Genomic DNA, 21,858 nt, shown 5'->3' on the forward strand with positions numbered 1-21,858 from the left:
TTTTAATGTTTTTATACCATGTTTACACCATAAAACGAAAGGGTGTGGCATGTATAATGATTTAACTGCTGAGAAAACAAAATTACCCTTTGCAAAGAACATAAAATAGTTTTGGTCGTTTTATTGGCACATAAATTGTTATAAGGCCTACTCCCTGTATTAGTGTTGCTGTTTGTCAGTAGTGTTGTTGACGATATTGCGGTCCTAAGTGTCTGGCCAGCCGTACTAGATTACTAATTGTTTAACCCCGTTTGTTGACATAATATTTGAAGGTATCTCTTAGCGATCTGATCCTCTGCTTGAATCCGTTAGTACGTTTTTCTGCGCTTTTATATTAAAGTTCAAGCCACGTGACAATCATGTGATAAGGTACTAATAAAATGGTAATAGAACGTAAATAATGACGCATAACAAGCGACAATGTTTGATTTATCACCAAAATTACATTTTGAAAAATTTATATTGCAAAATCTAATGATAAAATTTCTAAAGTTTTACGAATTACTTGGCATATGGTAGAAAAGGAAAAAAAATGCAAAGTCAGAAGGAGCCGCAGCGAGGAGATGAAAGAGTCCCATGCGGTTCCCGAGCTGCAGGTTGCCGACCCCTGAGCTAGACCATATAGAATGACATGAAGCTTGCGAGATTCAACATCTGCATTATCGACAGATTGTTGTAGCATGTGCTGTCTTTTTACATAGCCAGTGTTTTTCTCAACTCTCTTGACAATATCATCCATTTTAGATTGCAATGCTTCTCTGTATGATTTATCAGACCAAGCAAATTAGCTGCTCACAACTTGGGCAGTAAGTTCTTTTATGTTCTTGTTGATTACATATAATTTTTCATCTACTGAGACACCCTTGTTTGAAGTTTTGACAATAAGTACAAGCTTGGATACATGGCAAAACCATCTAATCCCTTTCTCTTCACCATCAGATATATGATTGGCTTCAGTTTTGCTCAGGTCTTACCATGAGCTGTGATACCACGATTCACAACAATCGCATTGGATCATTAAGTGACATTTCTGTTCTGTAGGTTTTTTGCCACAGAAAGCACGTTTATCATCGGATTTTTGTTTGATTTTATTACCAAGATTAGCTAGCACATTTAAATTAACAAGTATTGTTGGCTGGTTAAGGAAACCCGATGGAAAGGTTAGAATTGTTAGTTGGAAGCTTAGAGAGCAAAATTTAACTGTACATTAATCTTGCCAAATCTTGTCCTTCTCCTTGATGAACATACCATGTAGCTACATCCAAGTTTATCAGCTCAATGCTTTGATGTTAAATTGATAGCAAATTGTGAATCTGTTTTTTAACAAATGAATTATTGTACTACTAATGTTTTTTATCATCTCAAAAATCTTTCTCGACTTTTGATAATATCATAAGCTGCTGTTTGGTATTCCTAGGCCACTGAAGCACTTTTTAGGGTGCTGAGAATTGGCTGTGTCGACTGGTTAGTGAGTCGCTTTAACTCCATGTAGTCGGTGTAATGTTGTGTCTTGTATGTTGTATGATTGTGGTGGCAATTGTTAGATTGCAGACATTGTAGTGAGGGAATAATAGTTTGTATTAGCCAGCAAAATCATATGATATCAAAGCTCGCCACCTAGGCTATATACAACAAAAAGACAAAAATCATACTAAACAAGGTTTGAGCAAGAACTAATTAAATATAAACATGAAACGCAGAATATTACAAACTATGAAATGGCAAACGTAATAATGGTTGTTGCCAGGGAAGAATGGATGATGATGAGACTAAGATCAAGAATGTTATGATGTACTTATATTAACATATGTTATATATATACTACTTATATCTTACTTTATCTTCAATGCTATTACTAATCGATTTTTCAAGATTATCACATGTCAGTTTTTTTTATTGATGTCAAAGTTTCATTCTATTACTTTGTGATTCTTTAACCATCTATTAGAGGAGAAAGGCTACTCACATTTCTATTACAAGTTATGGCTAACGTTGCATAAACTTGTGCAAGGCTGTACCACACATCGGTTACCATGCAGTAAGTCCAACATTCATAATTCGGCTCTTTCATCAAAGAATACACGCAAGCAAAGGTTACGTGTATTCTTTAATACACCACACACACGTTCCATCTCAAGCTTTTTATAATAGAGGCATTTTGATTATACAGGTTGAATTGTTTCAAACACATTCTCCCCCTTTCTAGTTATAGTCATACGGGTTGTTTGGTTGGCTCGACGAATGATGTATCGCATGTCCAAAACATGTGGTCTTGACTGGTGGAGACGACGTAATCAGTATACAGTTAGTAGATTGTTTGTGGATTGGTAGCTCGAGAGATGCAATCATTGGTTGTAGATTTGTAGATTAGTTGTTTGGATCGGACGTGGATGATTGCCCATTGTTTGATTGTCTGGCCTCTGGTATTGGTATGGTTGGACTCGTAGTAGGACTAGCATCTTTCGGGCTATAGACTAGTCTTGAAAGTACACTGAGAAGCTGCTCTCTAATTCTGCGGAGAGTGTGACTATCTGGTGTTCTGATGATATACGAAGTATCAGTTGAACTTTGTCTGATAACTTGTGCTTGTCTACCTAAATCTTTTTGCATTCTAACTGTAACATCAACTTGAAGACTCGGTAAAGTTTTGCGATGTATATTCGTGTAAGTGGCCTGCTTATTTTGACATTCTGAAAGCAAGTTTTGAACTTTTTCAGAGTTTACGGTCTTTGGTTTCAGGATTTATCTTGCGATGGGTAAGGGTGGCCTGGTCCTTTACTTATGTTACGTTGTGCTGGTGAGCCGAGCTCTTCTTTAGGAGTGTTTCTGAGATTTAGAAGAATCATGTATTTATTTCCCCTTTTTTACAAGTGCCCTTCCGTCAACTTCTTGATAGAATGGTGGTTTTCTCCGAGAGTGGTTTTCGGAAAAGAGATACCAGTTAATGATGGTCTTTTTCCATAGCCACTGCAGGGTTACCAAGGATGTAGTCCTTAAATTTATGACAGACAAAGACTACCGCCAGCATAGCTTTTTCAATTTGAGAGCAATGAGTTTCTGTCATAGGACAGCTTGCATAACTCAATGGCTTCTCTGACTGTAAACAGCTCGCCCCAAGACCAGCCTTTGAGGCATCACAGATGAGGGTGGCAGCCTTTCTCCCATCAAGATACTGTAGAAAAGCGGCATCGGCAGCTTTACGTTTCAAGTTGTTAATGGTTTCGGAGTGGTTGGCAATCCATTGCGACTGTCTGCTTCTACAGCGACTTGTTAAGGGGTGAAGCGATTTTACTCAGTTGAAAAATGAATTTCGTTAGGTATTTGGTCATACCCAGAAATCTCAGCAGCTTCTCCTTGTTGCTAAGGATCTGGGAGGGCTGATATCGCTCTGACCTTCTCGGGATCAGGTTTGAGCCCTTCCTCGGACAGCATATGTCCTATGTAGATCACCTGGGAAAGTCTATATATACGTTTCTGGGCAGACAGCTCCAGATTGATCTCTTTGCATCTTTTTAGGACTGTTTCTAAGTTTACATCATGCTCCAATTGATTGGTTCTATAGAAAAGAACGTCATCACACACGTGATCGCATGGGTGTCTTTTTAGTAGTTACTCAACGGTTTTCTAATACACGTCACTTGATGAGCATAAACCCATAGGCATGCGATTGTATCTGTAACGACCGAAAGGCGTTGTAAATATTGTGAGGTATGATGATTGCTTGTTTAGTTTGATATGATGAAAGGCTTCTCGCATATCTATTGTCATAAAGTATTTGGCTCCAAGATTCTCTCCTGTCATCTGCTCGATTGTCAGGTTGGATGATGAGGTCTCTTTATAGTTCTGTTTAGATCACCTGGGTTGATGCAAACCCTGATGTCATCTGTACCTTTCTTTCGCTGTATCACCATTGATGAAACCTAATTCGTAGGTTCATCTACTGACATAAGTATTATAATACTTCGTTTCACCATAGCATCAAGAGCGCATTTGACTCTCGACTCGTAGGCATGCGGGACTGGTCTGGTAAATCAAACAACTGGGTCGACTCGCTCATCTAGTCGAATGTGGTAGGTTACTGGCAGACTACCTAGCTTATCATCAAACATTTCAGTGAACTCATCAAGTATCTGTACTACAAGTTGTGGGTTAGTTACCTCACTTATCTTATGTACATCAAAAGACAAGGTGACAAAGCCTAGGCATACGCAATCTTATAAGCACAAAAGTGTGTTTTCACAGCCTGGTATAACATGAAATGGTATAGAAAATTGCTCACTACCCTTACGGCAGACAAGAAATATAATTCCTAGTGATTTGGCAACACTAAGTAAAACTTACTAGTGGCTTACTCATAGACTTACCAATAGAACTCTCGTGCACACATCTAAACACACTCTCATTAGATGTTACATTGGCTTTGACACCTGTGTCACACTTAACTGAGATCTGTTTGATTGTGTTGTTGGACAGAAGAGTATCAATAGCAGCGACTGTGTTCGTAGGAACACATATGTTGTTAGCGGTCTTAGAATAATCGATTACCTCATCGAGAAGACCCTCAGTTTTATCATCAGAAATCTCTGCAACCTCTCTCTCACTGCACCGCTGTCTGATTTCTGACATACTCTCGCGAAGCGGCTCATCTCATTGCATGCTGAGCATCTTTTATCCTTAGCAGGACAAGACACTTCTTTGTGCTAACTGTAACCACAGTATCGAGATGGAACCAAAGGTTTTGTGCCAGTTTGTTTGAATGATGGGCGTACAGCATTAACCGTCATACTGCTGGTAACGCCGGACTTGGACTTGGATCTGTACTGCTTTGGAGAGAGTCAAATCAGAAGTTTTCAGCAGTTATTTTATTACTGTGTTATCATAGATGCCAGCCACAATCTTATTCCTCAATAAGTCATCTGTGAGATCGCCGTATGCACACTCTGTCATAGACTGAACTCGTGTTGAATCTGTGGCATTTCATTATCATGTTAGTAATCGGGCTACACAGTTCTTTGAAGTTTTTCTTTAATACTTCAGGCTCATCTCTAGACTATACAGGAAGGTTCTGATCCGGTGAGGCCTGGTCAGGTCTCACAAGTAAGTATGAGAATGATCTAGATTTTCTATAGCTTTTGAGCCAGCAAGATTCATCAGGATCATGGCTTTCACTTTTGGTGACTTGTCTGAGAACCCAGCCTTGATGTAGATGTCATACTCAGTCTCGACTGTCTTCCTTTTTTCTGTCGTTTCGCCGTTGAAAGATAGTGCATTAGGTGTATGTAAGCCCTCCATGATATGAATTAAACGATCCTGATACCATGTAAATGTGATTTTTTAGTGTTTGGTGGCAATTGTTAGATTGCAGACATTGTAGTGAGGGAATAACAGTTTGTAATAGCTGGCAAATTCACATGATATCAAAGCCTGTCACCTAACTTATCTACAACAAAAAGACAGAAACCACACTAAAGAGAGTGTCAGCAAAAATTAATTAAATATAAGCATGAAACACAAAAAATTACAAACTATGTAATGGCAAACGTAATAATGGTTGTTTGCAGGGAAGGATGGATGATGATGAGACTAAGATCAATAATGTCACATCTCCCCTTTTCTAGTTATAGTCATACGGGTTGTTTGGTTGGTTCAACGGATGACGTATTGCGGAACAGATATGTATTGTACTAAAAGAAAATAACTCTGCGTTAATCAAGCCATGAGTATTACATTACATGTAAGCAATCAAACAATGAGTATCGAATATAAGTGAACCAATATGAATATTGATATGATTGTTATTGGTTATAGATACCAAACATTCCCTTCATTCTCGGCAGTAGTTTGTCTATAAAATTATTTTGTAACATAATCACTCAACTAATGGGAAGGGCTTCTGATACGTTGAGAGTGCTGGGTGTCTGGTTGCCTGACATGATTAGGTCCACTTTTATTGTTATCGGAGTCGGTTTTAACATTAGGCTGTGGTTGATCATCCATAGGCATTAGATGAATTGCACAAATGAACCATGTCTACCGAATAAGCGAACCTTCATTCGGTAAACAGCGACTGTACTGGATTCGCTCCCAGGAAAGCACTTGCTAATGGACCACTTGATGAGTAGTATACATGGTTTGTTTGCTTTACTGTATTGTTTACTCATAAGCAGTCGTACTATAAAGTACAAGAGTTATACATTGGAGAATACAATATTTCATGATTAGCAGTACATAATGGCATAATAGTGGTTTGACAATTACCATGCAAATATGATGTGACAAAGAATGCAGTAATAGTAATAAAACAAACAGTAAAATAACGTAACAGTAATACATGTGTAAAAACTCACAAGATTTTGCTTCCTTAAAGCCAATAAACACAAATAAACAGGTGCTACATTGCACACATATACTGTAACATAGATTCTGTAGTAAAAGCTAAAACGAACAAAAGCAAACTTTGAAATACAGGTACAGTGCACCCCCGAGATACGATGTTAATTCGTTCCAGGGTTGGCATCGTATGGTGAAAAATTCGTATATCGGGGTATATAGACCATTGTAATTAAACAATGCAAACACTCCCTGGTGAAAATCGTCAAATTTTTTTCATAAAAATGTGTACATATTGACAATTAGCAACAAAATAGTATGTTAACTTTAGTAATTATAGTTACCTACAGTAACTGTATTGTATTTAGTGTATTTTAATGGTTATGATCTGCAATAAAACGCAAAATTATAATGTGTGTACCAAATGCATAACGTACGGTAAGGAGTTCTTGCCTTCAAAAGGTACGCATAACATAAACTTTGAATTCACTTCAAGTAAGTTTAGCTTGCTAAACCTACACTTGAAACTAAGTTTTAGTATGTATCAACTTTTTATCACGAAATTTTATCCTTCAGCAGTTCATATCTTCACTTTCACTATAAACTTTAGCCTATCTGTTTGAAACCTTTTTCAACCTAAATCAATAAGGCCGAGCGATGCAGTTATAGAAAGCGGCCCCTCGCACACTTGACCATTTAATGGCTACCGAAAAGAAAAATAAAATTTTATTTTCTATACAGGACGTACATACCTTTGGAGTAACGTGGCTTTAGCTGGTACATGTAGCGAGTAAAGCAGAGATGAGGCAAAAGCGTATCAATGCTAATTATGGTGCTGTGCACTTGAAAATAAATTTAAAACGTAATGAATTGGAATTTTTTAGTAGGCTAAAAGAAGTTGTCCATTCCTGTCCAATTCTTCTACCTTTTCTACGAAAAAAATTGATGGTGCAATGCAGAAAATTTCTAGCTAGCGCTTGTAAAAGGATCCAGAGAATGTGGTACAGTAGTTTGTCTTGTATGAAATGTGCAAAAGAATCAATGTAACTATACATACAAAGTTTGTACGTATTTATACCCTAGGGGGGACAGGGCTTTAGCAAGTTTCAGAAAGTAATGTGGATGCTTCAACTATCCTGAGTAGCTAGTTATATGAGTTACATACATACATACGATGAATTGTATTCACGTAGAAGATAACAAGCCCATATGCAAAGACATGGTTAAACAAGAGAATAAAACATAAAACCAAAAGGAAACAAATAAAATGACTAAAATATGAAAAACATGCCACACAAGAGAAAAATAATATATATTATACATGCATTGTTTTAATGTACCAGTCCACATCAGTAAATTAAACACTTAAAATATTTCTGCGAATGTGGGGTTTTCCGTATCTTCTACATCCTTGCCTTTACTAAATGGTTGCTCCTTTTGAATGCTGATCGCGTGCATGACCTAGCTCATTCAAATCTTCTGTCGGAAGCTCTTTCTTGTGCTTGCTTTAATGGAGTTCTTGTTTTAATAATAATTGCATAATAATTGCAAATGCTGATTGGTTGCGATCATATTCCTTGACAATGTTAATAATACGGGTCCCTTCTTATTTACGACATCCAACTTCGTTGACATAGAAATCAATTTTCCTTCGTTTTGTAACGTTTGAATCGGTCTCAGATTCCATAGATAACGAATTAAATGTAGATACTTGTAGTTATATACGTATGCTGACTTGAAAGTTTATAGCAAAAGCTATAATAACGCTACAAATGAATATTTGCTCTCGCTTGTGCATTTTACACGAAATTTTCCACGCGGATATGAGAGAAGTCGATCATCGTGTCTCTTCTAAACGTTCTAAGAATGTTTTCGGCAAACTATATTTCGGTGTCTTTTTTATTTCGACGTGTGTTATGAGCACACCGACGGCCAAATTTTAACTCGGGCGAAACTTTTCTCAAATTCGTATGGTGAAATAAAATTCGTATAGCGAGGTGAAGATATCACGATGTTTGACTTCGTAAGGTGAAAAAATCGTATATCAGGGTAATCGTATCTCGAGGGTGCACTGTACTGATTTAAAATACTACATGCATTTACAGGGGGCCTACACGATAAAATACATTCTTCACAAAACAGAATTAACACACAAGAATAAAACAAGCATTATTTTATGCACTTACATAAATTGTATAGTAATATAAGTCCGGAAGGCAGTCTACTGCTGTAGTAAGTAATTGCTACACTTTAAAACGAATAGTATGTATAGATAAGATAGTTCATAGTGCGTAAGCAGTAATAGTGGATGCTTATGCAGAGGTGTCTCACTGAGAACTGACTCGGTGACCTGATTTAACTGGGCAAGGCAGCCAAGAATGTTTAGTGCAGGGATGGCCAAATGATTTTGGCCATGATCCGTTACAGCCAAATCTGACACATTAAAGATCCACAACACACATTAAAGATCCACAACGAGCTGTAGATGTGCATTTTTCTTTTTTGCTATACATGAACATGCATTTATTTGTGTACATCTTAAAACAAGGCGTAAAATACAATTTAAAAAAAACTTTTTATATATTTAATTTTAATAAAAATCGGTGAATGAATGTGATGTAATAAATATATCTGATATCAGTGAGAAAATGACGAGAGGACTTTGAATTCACAATACATACTATCAAAACGCGGTTTACTGCTATTTGCAGCGACTCTTTACGTTCATGAAGATGGGTATTTATGAGTCATGTTTCATGATATTTTTTACAAAATTCATTGCTGAATACAATGAATTTACAAAAAAATTCAAAGAAAAGTTTATAAAAATCTTTTTAAAACCAAATTTTAAAAAAATACTTCAAAAACCTTTTTAAACAGCCAACTTGAAAGATCCACAAAAAACCTAAAAAGATCCGGATCTAGATCCGCCATTTGGCCATAGCTGGTTTAGTGGTTAAAATGCTTCCTGCCTAATGACAAAAACATGTGTGTGTCATGATTCATTTCTATGTTTGACCAACAAGCACAGTAAGCTATCCCAACACAGCACTTCATTATACTTGTCGAACCAGAAGAATCTTAGGTAGTCCCTATGTTTTGGAATGACTCGAAACTGGTGAAACATGCAACCAATATTACACACTATTTCAATTGATTTTTTTCAGAACCATAATAAGATTCTGCAGAGGCTGTTTAGTTGATCAGGACCCTGAATAAGACGGCCATATCAACACATTCTTTCAGCCTTAACAGCTCTATAAAAAAGCACCCTAATTTTGTCGGGTTTCTTGCGGTGGTAAACCCCAAAGTGCAGAGTATACCAAGCGTTACTATTCTCCAACTCATCTTTTGGCACCAGCTCAGCATCAGCATGAGTGATAATGTCATGCATGAAGCCATGGTGATGCTAAGTTAAACTGCTCATTTGCTAGTTTTCTTTGTAACAGTCTAAACCTGTGCCTTGCCATAGTTTCAGAATTGTTGCCTGGGTTTGGCTTTGACTTCAAAGGCAAAGGCATTGTTATATGACCTTCCCCATTCTTGTGAATTTGTTTCTTCTTTGTTTTTAGAAACTTATGTCATCAACTGAAAGGGTTTTTGTTTTTTTTGAGGTAGTATACTGGAGGTCTGCACTGAACAACTGGAGAATTGGTTTTTCTAGGCTGTCATCATGTGTGGCATGGTCAACCTTGAACATGATTCGTTTTTGTTGGCTAGTACTGTCACTACTCTACTGTTAATACTTTGTGCTACATTGCTTATAGTCGAGCTTTGTGGATATAACCTGTTGGTTTTAATATTTCCCATGAGGGTCCATCCTAAGTCAGTAAGTCGAGCAAACTGCTCACGATCACCACCAACCCATTCCTTTCTAGATATGAATACTTGTGGTAGATTAACACCAATAAGTAGCCAAAGATCAATAGATATGTTATTTTTTCAAGTATTAGCTCTGGTCCAATGCTTTGAAGGTGAGGCCAGTTTTGTACTGAATTAGCTGTAGGGATTTCTTCCTGGTTGTACGGAATTTCATCTTGGTTTATGCAGTCGGGCAGTGGTATAATTTTTTGCGTTTTGTAGCCACAGATAAGCAGACCTGAAGCATGTTCCCTCATAAACTCGCATCCTTTGGTTTTACAAAGAGTACAAAGATAATCACTGTGATTTTATAGGCATAATTTGAGAGAGAGAATAACTTTTCAAATCATATCATTTCAATTCATTTTATAATAGAACAAACATGAAATAAATTCGTGTTTTCATCTCCTTTAACACTTAATGATGTTAAGTTATTACCACAAAAAAGATAAAATTAGATATTGATAAAAATGTTATTATTGTACATCACATTTTATTGTTATTAAAAAATAATCATTTATAATAATAATGATAATACATAATATTTAAGCCAATCACTGACTATCAGCAGAATGTACTCAATTTTAATTATTTTATGTGATAGGAAAGAAAGCATCTGTATCTGGTGTTTTGTTTGAGTAAACTTTTACTTACCCGACTTTGATGCTTCAGCCTTGTAACCTAGATATTTTTACTTCAATGCTTTCCATTTGATTCGCCACTGAGCCTCAGTTTTTAGACTCCATGGTTTTCCTTCGCCCTCTTCAGCTCCCTCAGCTACCTTTGCAGCCAGCACATTGAATATTTCTATTATATGTTACTTTGGGACTTGCTATCTATTTTCCGAAAAGTGTTGGTATCTATAACAAAGTCCAGGAAAGTAATCGCCGCATCATCCTCGTAGGTGCTGACCATTATTGAATTTAAGTGAAAAAAGAGCGGAAGAATGAAAAAAAAACAAGATATTCGGCACAACTTTTTTATTTGTTTATGGCACTCGATGAATCTGCCTCCACAGCAAGAGAGCCTCTCTGCGCAGCCACTGTGCAGTTACTGCTTCCTTGCTGTGAGCTTGCACTGGCTTTGCACTGATCAGTGCGCAGTGATTTCAGTGCGAAAACGCCGTTTTCATGATTTGGAGAGTGCGCAACTCCGATGTACCGCGAAATATGGAAACAGTGATTAATAGGGCAATCTGTTTATTGATCCCAAAATCGGAAAAGTTGACTATATTGTTTTGGGAAACTGATTTTTTTGACTCCAAATTTAGAATACATAGTTTTATAATTATTAACAAATCAAACTGTCTAAGCGTAGTTTGAAAATAACATTAATACATCTAGCTACATATTGGATGCATTGTAATATACTGTCAAGTAATTAGAAATGTTTTCTGGTTTGAAATTTCTGTCTTCTACCAGAAGCTTTCCTAGCATGGAAAAGCTTTTCTCTACAGATGCTGATGTGGGTTGACAGTTTTGTACCAAGCTGTATAGTAACAGAGATATATCTTTGCTTGACAGACATGCTGACAATGTCATTTTCTAGCAGCCTCTTAGCAATATATTCTCATATCTTACATTTGTCGTCACCAAATTTCAATTCAACTTGTCACTTACATTTTGGCAAGCTTCAGTGACAGTGTATTCTGAGCTCTCCATTTATGTGACTAGATTAGCTGGTCCTGCATATTGGAGCTGTACCTCCAACAGCTGTTTAGCTAACTTTGGATGCTGAGCACTCGCTTTGGTTCTCTCAACTATATTTCCACTGCTATCAAAGCTCTTCACGATGGTGACTGATTACGGCAATTTCTCTGCTCAATAATAGTGTGCTGCATTTAACCAACTTGCCCATCTCGTAAAAATGGGTGAAGGGGGACTACCTCTTTCCGCAAAAAGAGCTTTTCTTGTTTTATTTTTCACCGTAGCAGCTTTAACTTTTGCAATGAGTTCATCAACAGCAATGAACTGGACTCGGACCGTCATGGCACAATTATGCAGCAAGTGTGCCATAAAAGTGACATGAAAGAGGCATGGATACAGCTGCTTGAGTGTTTGGCTTGCAGCCTGCACGTATTGGGCTGCATCCAATAAAAGCAAGCAAAGTTCCTTCCTGTCACCTTCCTCTCAATACTTAGGGATCGGATAGACTCATCCACAGCACGGCATGTCAATTGACCATTTGCTGAGTATTGAAGAAGCGGGCAATTGAACATGAACGTAGCCTGTGGTTGATTTAAAAGACCCACAAGGATATTCAAATACTTCTTTTCTGAGATGTCACTTTGGTCAATTACCATAAATATCTCTTTTCCATGTAAACATTCTTTCAGTTTCTGTGCATCGGCATTAGCTAGTTCACCGACTGTGTTTCTACACGTTGTTACTGAAGGGAGACTGACCAATGTTGTCAAATAACTTACGCAGAGCTTTATTGTGTAGCTTGTGCAGGGGTATATTTGCAGACAAGAAATCATGTGTTACTTCCTCAGAAAAATCTGAAACTGCTGCTGGTAAGAACTTTTACGTTGACTGGTTTGGCTATTCCACTTGTTTCTTGTGCTTGGCAGTTTTCTGATTACTTTCCACAAAAAATCGTCTCGAAGGCTTTACCACACAACTGCAAAGTTCACAATACAGCTCATTGTCTGGTGTCTTTGTGAACTCGGTAGGAAACTCTCTAATAATCTGAAGAACCTTCCCATGAGCTGATTGCTTAGCTTTTGGCATCTTTGCCAGTGTAAAACTGACTGCATACTAGTCATGTAATTGGGCAGTGTGCTATGAATATCAACCAGTTGCTTGAGCAGGGTTTCATCATGCCATGCTGACTCATCCTATCAAACGAATTATTAGGTGTTTTTGTTTGTAAATAAGTACATAGAGATAGTTGGCCTATGATGAAAGCTTGGTTTAATCTATAAAATCATATTTTGCAAAACATAGGAATAAGAAATTACCTTTTCAAATCACAGCTCAAACAAAGCTGGTAGCTGAAGTTATTAAAATTTTGATGAGAATGAACCAAGTAAAGGTCATTACTTCTAAAAAAAATGATAGCGACAATATTAGTAGTATGAATGAGCAAAAATGTTAAAAGCACTATTCTGCGCAGACCTTGACCATATTAAGTGGTTTTAACTGTGACATAAATTATTTTTTAATTTATCAGTTATGAGAGGCAAAGTAAATTTGATTTGGATTTAAGATATAAATTGAAAGCATATTTGGCCGTAAACAACATAAAAATGTGGCCTAATCACCGCTTCTGAAAAAGTAAAGTATAACAGACGAAACTGGCTGAAGGTTCATAATTTTTTTGTGGAGCACCTTCTAAATGATATTCATTACAGATTACCATATTCAGCAAAAGAACTGTGGTTTACCAATGTAGTTTTGACAGCCAACTTAATGAAGTTGGATTTCGCCAGGTTATCAGAACCATAACTCACACAAGCAGTTTGAAGTATGTTGTAGCTGATCATAACATCAGTATTTAAAGATTTTTATGAACTAAGAAGGCGTGTTCAGGCAGAAATTCAAATTTTTTTCAAGTTGGATATTGAAAATTCAAATGAAAAATAATCTATCAACTAATTCATACCTCATGATGCTTCACACAGTAAATTGTATCACACTGTGGATAATAAGAAAATGCTTGCTCATCATCCTTTCCTTTCTTTGCACAAAGATCACATGACTTTGGCTTATCCTTGGCTATATCATATGCTGGAAGCTGGTTGAGGGGTACCTCACATACTTGACTATAACATAATAAACATCAAGTATTCACACTCATTTGAAAAACTTTATCTAACTGGAATTTACCATTTGTATTTGCGATATGTTAAGTTCGAATAAAACAAGAGGGAAAAATCTACCAAATTTTCCATTAGGAAAGGGGAATACTCAAATACTTTAGCAAGGGGAAATTCTTAATTCCCAGGATGTATAAAGAGTGAAAGTTGACTCCAAAATATACAAATTGACATAAAAGATGAAAATTGACAATTTATTGACCTTGTAACTTGGCTATTAATGTGCCTACGGTGCTCATACATGGTATTTTTGTGTTTTAAAGTGATCCAAGCTTGTAAAAAAATTATTAGCTCATTATTAAAAAAAGATTAAAACTGCACATTAGTTTTTGGATTCAGATTGCTCAGAGTTTGTTGGTAATAAATGAGCAATTAGAGCCAGAATCCAGGCGACCAAATACTAAGTTTTCTTCTGGATTCTCTATTGTAGACAAATAGACTGACGTAAGTTTGGTCGGTCTAGTTAAGCAGTTGCACACTGTTGCAGCCAAGTCAGCTTTTGTTTTGTGTTTGTTGATGTCATTTGTTACCTCTGTCATTATTGATGAGGTCTTATTTTTGGTGCCTCTGTTGTGATGTTCATGAAAAACTGTAAGATGCTGCTTTCTGCGTTTCTGGAAGTCTTCAAACATCCATTCTGTGTCCAGGTTTTGAGCAAGCTAAACATAAATTGTGTCTTAAAAAGAATTGTTTGTCATTGTTGGGTTGTGCACAAAGCTTGGAACAAACACCTGTAGTGTGGTTAGCAGATTCACAGCTCTTACAAGGGTACTTTGTACGCTTTGAAACTAAAGAGTTGCTAGTATTGTCTCTATTTTCAAATGTTGCCAATGCTGTGGCCTTTTTTTATTATTGTGTGATTTGGTAAGTTTTGCATCGTCGTTGATTTTTTTGTTAGCCATAGCTCTTTTGACTAAAGCTTTGTTTAGGCTGTTTGTAGCAACGTTTGCCTCACCAGCTAAAACTTGACAAAAACCATGCATTTAGTGGTTTTCAAATGCTTGTCTCAGTTTGTATTTGACCTTTCTGGATCCTACAGACAGTGGCAATTTTTTTAGGATTTTTACATTATCTTGTTCATCATTAAAGCACTTTAATTCTGGTAGGGGTTACAAAACGGTTAAACACGATTCCAGGAAGTCAACAACCTCCTTTAGTGACTTACCTTCATGTTCTTGGATAGTGGGCCACTGCTCCAGTCTAGTCTAATAAGCCTCCGACAGAATGTATGGTTACCCATATCTTCTATCTAGCTTGCGCTTGGCTTCTCAAAAGGCTTTTTCTGTGTCAATTTGAAAGAAACTTGTTACCACTTTTTTGGCCTTTCCACTTAAATATTGCTGGAAAAGAGCCAGCCTATGCATCGGAGTGTAACTCCCACTTTCAATAAGACCTTCAAATGCTACCCTCCAACCCAAATACAACAGCGGGTCTTCATGAAATGTGGTTGTCTCTGCTGGTCTTAGTTTCGTGGTGTGTATGGCTTGAGTAAAAGTATTTGCGAAGGCTTGCTGATCAGTGGCAGAAGACCCAAAGGCAGCTGGGACAGGGTCTTGTGATAACTGATGTACTGAGTTATCATGTAAAGTATTTCTGAATGGTAAATCAGCTACTTGATTAGGCAAGTGTGGTTTAGTATGATCATCCAAATTAAGATATTTGGGGTATGGCCAGAGGTAGACCAAACAAAGAAACCTTTTAGTGACTGCTAAAGGAATGAGATTTAACCATTTCATGGGCTTCTGCAGAATCAAGTTCTGTTTGCAATTTATTTTGCTTAACGGCCATCATCAATTGTGGAGCTTGCTGCTCAAAGGCTTGCGTAACCGTTTCCGCTTCCAGCTTCTTTTTTAAAGCTGCTGCCTTAGCCTGTACTTCAAACTGCATTAGTCTCCTCTTAGCACTAGTCTTAGACAACCCAGACAATGAGGACTTTAAGAGAGGTTTGATTGATTGTGGGGAGGAAGCATTATGACTATGTGTCCATGCAGAGATAGTTACAGGAGATAAGTGAGACGTGTCTGGATTGTTTACTTCGAGGTATCTGTTTCTGACAGAGTTCATTCATTGTGTTCAGTACTTCATCCATATTCTGCTCATTATCTACTTCTGTCCTATCCATAGTATTGCACATTTTCAAATATGGCTCAAGACCACTGCATAGGGCTCGCCATTGCTCATACGACTGTACAACATTAGATTCATTATGTTGTGGAGTTGTCTTCTCATGCAATCTAAATTATTGTAGGACTAATGCTTCGGAGTCTGAAATTCAGTAAGCAAAAACTGATAAAGCATGCTGTAGTTTTCTATGATTTCTTTCAACTCATTTGCCTTTTCAACAGCTCTAGTCCTTTTGTTTGTTTTCACTTCAACACTAGACAGGCTAACAGATGATTCACTGTTGGTGTGACACTGGGAGTTTTTACTGATTTTGCTGAGTAGGCGCTATGGTCATGAAATGGTTAATCAAAAAGAGTGGAGTAATAGAATGCCTCTTAACTAGTAAGAATGCAACTCTCAGTCAGATTAGACTAATAGTAGAAGTTACTCTAAACAACTTGACTTTACAGTCATTAAGATGCCAATTAATTCAATGATAACACGCCGTAATCACACCAAAACACAGACGACTTGCAGCAATAGTCTAACCTTTGACCTAACTGCGTGTTGTGTATTGTCACCACGGCAACAAGGGAGTAGAAAAAGGCAGTAGATAAAAAGTAGGATAAACTACCCTACAGGATGAAAATATTCGCAGAGTTAAGTTTCGCGCAAATTGCCTTTTTCATGCATATTCGCGGACTAAATTATTTGTGGATGAACACAATTACTCTATTTAAAGTTAACTCTATTGCAGCTAGCAATAGAGTTAACCCTTCGCATGCGCACACAACGCATTTAGGTTTCTACTTTCTATTTAGCCAGCAGCTACGAGTCGATCATACTAAGCTCTAAATTTCTTGCCACGGCCAGACGTTTTCACGAATATTCATAGATTTGGAGACCCTTGATAAACTAACAACTTGTGGTAAGTAATGAGTTTTTTAAAACCATTTGCTAAATAGATAATGGAATTTTACTTTGGTTCTTTGGTAAGACGCAATATTTGTTTTTTCCATCACTAACGCTTTGTTATTTGTTTTATTGTGAGAGAGAGCCTAATAATCTGCACAACCCATTTGCAGTAAAGCTAGTGCTGGATAACGATTCGAGTGCATTCGGTTTTTCGATAGTTGTTCTCTCTCGGTTCATCGATTCAGAAGGAGAAGACAACTGCGTATGAACCGAATTTTACATCACGATTCGATTCAGTGTTTGCGCATGCCCACGCAGCAGTTTCCTAAGCCAATTTTCGTGAGAGCATCGATCGGTCAGCAAATGAGTTTAGAGTATTTTTTTCATCCAAATTGTAGCGATAGTCTTGACTCTTGCCAAATGAACTCATGTGATGTTTTGTAGTTAAGAGACTTATATTTGTAATATCTTAATATGGTATTAATCTTCATTGATTGTATTTGTCCTGAGTATATTGTAATTTTTTTATTTATATTTATTCAATTGTTTTTAAATTACGTAATCAATTTGATGTTGATTCATTAAATTTTAGAGACGATAAAATTTTTCAAATTGTATTGGTTAATTAATATTAATATAATTAAAATTTTCACCATTACTTAAACATTTTTTGCAAATATTAATTATTAGTTTACTATTTATTAATAAATATACAAATCTCGGTTCGATGCGGTTCATAATGCCAATATGAGTAAACCGAAGTAACAATTGAAGATTCGGTTTCATTCAGTTTTCAGGAGAAAACAACTCTGAAATTGAATGCATAGTGCAGGTAGACATCGAACAGCTCTAAGTAAAGCTAATAAACGCAGCTTTTTTTATCATACGCGGAGGCACAATGACTGCAAAGGTGATGGATGTCACTCGTAGAAGATCACCAATTATTCAGGGAGGTCTTGAAATTGAGGTAGAAGTGACTGCAGCTGCTAACAAGGAGAATATATCTGTTTTAAAAAAGGAACATGAACGCCTTTACAATCACAAATTTTTGGCCATCTTGCAGAACGTTGCAATAGTAAGCCACGAGGAGAGTTTTGATGATAACTGTCTTACTAGCATGTAGTAGCAAGAGAATCGCCTTTAACATCTACCCAAGACTGTGACAGCGATATAGAGCTGCTATTACCAAAATAACTAGTCAGAGAGCACCATTACACGCTAGTATTTACATATCAAAAGTATGAGTTAATTTTATTGCCAGAGAACCGCCATATGGGCAAAACTGTTTTTATTTACTCCAATCATTGCTTGTAAAATTTTATTTGTAATTGAAATATTTTATTTGTACACAAGTTTTTAATAAATTATAATATATCTATACATAAAAATATCTCTATATAAATATCTCTAAAAAGCCTTGAAAACATCTATATAGAAATATCTATATAGATATATATTTATATTCTGAATATATATCATATATCTCTACATATGAATATATATAATCATGTTTGCTGCAGCGATATCAAGGAATAGTTGTTGATGGAGGGATCTAGGTTGACTGGTTGCTTCTCTGCCATTATTCCTGCATTGGTGAACCCATTCTGTATAAAAACCCTCTGTGATGGTAACAGAAAGTGCCTGGAGGATTCACACAGCCACTGGGCATGCACCTCTCTGAGCTTTGTTATGTTTTTCATTAGTGATGCAAACTTCTCGTAATGATGGCCGACCTCCATGAATTGTTATGTGTACCTGTGAATCAAAAAATTAAGCTTGGATCGAACATTCTGCCATTTTATCAACAGTAAACACAAATAAAGAAAAATATTAACAAGTGTAAAGAAAATACAACACAATAGTCGAAGTATTGAATGAAAGCGATCAGTTTTTAAACAAGAGAATGAACTAACGCAGTTGATTATGAAAAACTTACCTGCGCTGCAAATCAAATACATACCATAATGTTCAGATCAGAATCATTATCGTCATCAACTTCGGTATTAGAGGTTGATGGAGTTGATTTCAATGTAAAAAACTGTAGGAGAGATTTTTGCGATGACGATGCCATGCCCAATAACTTGTGACAACGTTGAATAGTTTTGTAAAGAGGTGTGATGCATTGGCAATGGGGTTAACTCAAAGCCCCGACGATGATTTTGAAAAAGTTTGGAACTCAGCTATGTTTACTACTTCTGCCTAGTCGCTAGTTTTTAATGTGAGGCAGTAGTTATTCTCCCTTGTGTTTAAAAATAGAACTGATTATTTGTGGAATTTGATAATTTGCGAAATCGGCTGTTCGCGAAATCGCGAATTATTAAATCCATCAAATCATTTCATCCTTTAGGGTAATTGGTTTCTAATATTAAATTAAACAAGCAAAATTATTTTTTATGTAATACAGCTAATATCACTAATTGTGACTGAGTAGAAGAGTATTCTGTACTTTGTATCAGCTATCACGTGAAGGCAAGCACTAAACCAAACATAGTGCTACACAAAAATCGAAATACAGTGTTATGTAGTACAACTTTGCTGTCCTGTAGGCTCCTGGCTTTGGTTGCTTGGCTCTGGAACTTGGCTGACTTGACTCTGGTATTTGGCTGACTTGGCTTTGTAGGCTTGTTAGCAAATAGTTGCACCGTCACACTGGTGAGGAGTTTTGAGGTTGCTAAGCTTCACAACCGTCAGTATGAAGATATTTGTGAGAATGAATCCAAGACGACATGTGAAACTTTTAGCCAAACTATGTGAAAACACCATGCTGCGGCAGTGACAACACACAAGCTGCAAGATTTTTGTGCCACACAATTACCACATTCGTCTGGAAACAGATTTGATAGTATACTGTGGTTAAGCATATGAACAGACCAGCAGCATGGTGACTGCAAAGTCAATAAAGTAGTTATCTAGTTGAAGGGGAGACTAAAATTTTATAGTCAACTGGCAAGCCATTGCAGAAATGAACAGGTAGTGCTTTACCGTCGATGCCTGTGCATGCATATACATGTACTAGTAAATCTGCAGTGCATATATAATGTACAAACACCAACTCTTTTCATCTAAAACAGACCGATTAAGATGGCTATATGTATGAGCATAATAATGAGCGTACAATACAGACCTTAGCAAACTAACTGACCTGATAGGTCGAGGCGGCTTGGAGGCCTACGCACTTGATTGATGCGTCACTAGGATAGAGCTATCTGAGATCTCGTAGGAGTTATATTGATCAGCTGTGAGGTGTCAAGCGTGGGAATTGTTGGTTTATTTTGTTGATTGCCAAAAGCATGATTGTCAGGTGGTGGGTTAATTGGGTGTCGGTTACACCGTACCTTGTGTGAACCGGTCTGAATAGCATATAAATTGTCATGAAGTTTCTGTTTTACAGTACATGTTTTATATGTCTCAATATAAATATTTCATCGGTTTATATGAATGTAATTCTCACATATTGTGTCGGGGATCATAGTTTTATTTCATCTGCTGTTTGTAAGTATGTTCATGATCTTTCACTAAGTCATGGTTTTCTATCTTAAAATTTAGTAAAGAAGGATCTACAAGTAAGTCACAATGGAGTCGTCCACTCATGAGTAGTTCAACAAGACACTCTGTTTCGAATTGTTGTACTTCGATTGGTTAGTAAAGCCTTGTATGGACCTGCAGACTTTTTAAGATTTTGCCTGGTCTAATAGTATGTTCAGCAGCTCTATTCCCTCGAGGATGGTGCGATGACGCCATGACCTTGTGACGAGCTGATTTGAGAAGTCTTTGGCAAGCTGCCAGAACTCTTGACTGGCATATTGTGATGTAGTATCAGAACCAATTGCAGGCCAAGAACGATTTGAGTGACATTATAGTCGGTTTGGTGTTAAGGTTCGATAGTTTTCTTATTTTGACATATCTTGAAAGATAGTCTGTACAATGATGTAATTTGATTGTTTCCAACAATACAATACAGGTCAGTTTCAAACTATTGCCACTGTCTGTTTAGCAGACTGCAAGATTTCAACGGTTTTCGATGTTTTTCTTGATTGTCTTGACATGTACGCCATCATTTTACAATATCTGTGGTTTTTAGGATACATCAAGCAATCAAACAGACTAGCGAGTCTATTCCCTGTACTTCTGTATACCTGAATATCTATCATGTGAACCTCGAAGCATACTCATGCGTTCTGATAGGGGTATTATGATGCATCTAGCATATCGCAATAAACCATCGGGTTCAAATTGAGACCAATAAGTTGAGACTGAGCATGCCGATATGATTTGAGATATTTGTCAATGTCAGATAAGTACCCTGGCCAAACTTGTTGAATGTACTCAACCACAAATGACAGTCCTTTGGCTGCTTGCTCATCAGTTCAACTAAAGAAAAGCAGTTGCTCAGTTGCAGGTAACTTTACTAAGTCAGTAGTTGTAGCCACATGAACATTTTTTGCTAGCGCAACATAATCTTAGTTTGGTCTTTCTGAAGGTTGCCATGACAATAAGTCAGCTATGTAGTTGTATAGGTTTTATAGAAAACCCAAAGTTAAAGTAAAAACTCAAAGTGAACCCTCAAGTTTTACTCCAGTAAAAAATTAAAGTTGAAGTAAAACTCGAAATAAAAACAAAGGTTTTCACATCTCATACCTATTCAACTTGGAGGCAGACTGATTAATGAGTTACAAATAGTGAACAAAACCTGTTCTAGTCGACCTATGGATACGGTCATCGGTCAGCATCTTGGCATACTTTCAGTAAGATGATTCAAGCAATTGTTTTTACAATTAGCCACGAATAGTTTTTTTGTAGACTGAGGGCAAAGAAAGATAGTATATTGC

The 21,858-nt window shown here is 36.8% G+C and overlaps 1 pseudogene; it reads right to left on the reverse strand.

The window, feature by feature from the left end:
• Positions 1 to 14,799: 14,799 nt before the first annotated feature.
• On the reverse strand, positions 14,800 to 15,747 carry LOC137389690 (uncharacterized; annotated as a pseudogene).
• Between the last annotated feature and the right edge of the window lie 6,111 nt (positions 15,748 to 21,858).

The sequence above is a fragment of the Watersipora subatra genome, chromosome 3 (assembly GCF_963576615.1).
Source record: "Watersipora subatra chromosome 3, tzWatSuba1.1, whole genome shotgun sequence".
In the NCBI taxonomy this organism is placed as follows: domain Eukaryota; kingdom Metazoa; phylum Bryozoa; class Gymnolaemata; order Cheilostomatida; family Watersiporidae; genus Watersipora; species Watersipora subatra.